Source organism: Penaeus monodon, chromosome 33 (assembly GCF_015228065.2).
Source record: "Penaeus monodon isolate SGIC_2016 chromosome 33, NSTDA_Pmon_1, whole genome shotgun sequence".
Classification (NCBI taxonomy): domain Eukaryota; kingdom Metazoa; phylum Arthropoda; class Malacostraca; order Decapoda; family Penaeidae; genus Penaeus; species Penaeus monodon.
Genome location: NC_051418.1, coordinates 14,333,216 through 14,333,511, shown reverse-complemented (window position 1 = coordinate 14,333,511; position 296 = coordinate 14,333,216).

Below are 296 nucleotides of genomic sequence, written 5' to 3'. Positions count from 1 at the left end.
GCATATATACCCATGAAACAGATTAGCGGCGAAAAAGTTTGACGGTATATATACAATTGCGTTAGGTAAAGGGTTAAAACAGTAATACCTGTAAAGAATTGCCCATGCAAATAATAAAACAGTTTAAACAAAAATAAGGATATTAAGCCATCACTGGCATATGTACTTCACTAAAGGGCTGGCACATTTTACACAATAACCAATTGTCACATCTTGTCTTATAGGTATTAAATTTACTAAAATAAAATATAATGAATTACCCAACAGTATCGACTAATTTCATTCATTTTTTGTCA